We start from the raw sequence: 1,234 nt of genomic DNA, 5'->3' as shown, positions 1-1,234 counted from the left end.
CATACACACACTTGACAAAGTTCTATGAAATTGCCGGAGCAGTCGGAGCCCCTGAAAGAGAGGAAGAGCAAGTGTTTAAGAGATTATTCCCTCATTAATTGATTGGCAAAGCAAAGTATTGGTATCTAGACCAACCCACTCAAACCATGACAAATTGGAATGAGATAGAGGAAAAGTTTCTTGATAGATTTTTCCCTCAGTCACGGTTGCTTGAAGCAAAAACAGCTATTTCAGTTTTCTTTCAAGGTGTTAATGAAACCCTCAATGAAGTATGGGAAAGGTATAAGTCAATGTTGAGAAAATGTCCTAGTCATGGATTTGATGAACTCACTCAGATTCACATTTTTCGTAATGGCTTACAACCACAACCCAAGCTTTTGTTAGATGCTACTGCTGGAGGTTCCTTGATGGCAAAGACAGCAGAGGAGGCAAATGAAATAATTGAGAAAATGGCCAGAAATGATCATCAGGTTCAACATAACCGAGGAGTTGTTCAAAAGAAACTGGGGCTTATTGAATTAGGGACCAATGATGCGATTCTTGCTCAAAATAAGCTTCTTTCTCAACAAGTGGAGGAGCTTACTAAGCAAATGGCAAGGCTACCTCAACAACTCAAAGAGCTACAAGATCCTAACAAGAACAAACAAGTTGGTAACGTGCAGGTTCTGACGATTAGTAGTTCGTGCGAGGTTTAGCCGGAGAGCGTTCACGTTTGTTGGGTGGTTAGGTAGTGAGTCAATGCTCTGGTCATGTAACACTGGGTTGGGATTAGTAGTATTGAACTCATGTTTTATTTTGGATATGTATTATGATACTATCTTGTGAACATGTATGTTTGTTATTTGTTGTTGAGAGGCCATAGTGCTAATATCTTGGATATGACGTTATATTATCTTGTGGATTATTATTGAGATATGATTATGGTATGGGACATGATCATTTATGAAATACATGAGTATTTGTTATTTCCAATGTGAATGCATATTCTTGATCAATTATGACAAGTGAAAGGTGTTACCTTAATAACCAGGTGTAATTGTATATTTGATGATGAATGATGTTGGTTTTTGAAATCTTTTAGTTTTTGGAAACATCGATGTGACGCCCTTTGTTTATATGCATACTTATTTACTCTGATTATATGTTTAAATATTTGGGGTATTAGAAATGGGTGTTACACTGGAAACTTATCTTGACCAAGTAAATTGTCGGGCACGTCTGCGTTGCGACGTGC

The 1,234-nt window shown here is 37.6% G+C and overlaps 1 non-coding gene across 1 annotated transcript; it reads right to left on the bottom strand.

The window, feature by feature from the left end:
- Positions 1-213: 213 nt before the first annotated feature.
- LOC131641047 (small nucleolar RNA R71) lies at positions 214-319 on the bottom strand. The gene has a single exon (XR_009295408.1). It is a non-coding gene; the product is annotated as a small nucleolar RNA R71 (small nucleolar RNA).
- Between the last annotated feature and the right edge of the window lie 915 nt (positions 320-1,234).

The sequence above is a fragment of the Vicia villosa genome, unplaced genomic scaffold (genome assembly GCF_029867415.1).
Source record: "Vicia villosa cultivar HV-30 ecotype Madison, WI unplaced genomic scaffold, Vvil1.0 ctg.003483F_1_1, whole genome shotgun sequence".
Lineage (NCBI taxonomy): Eukaryota > Viridiplantae > Streptophyta > Magnoliopsida > Fabales > Fabaceae > Vicia > Vicia villosa.
This window is presented reverse-complemented; position numbering and strand designations above follow the sequence as displayed.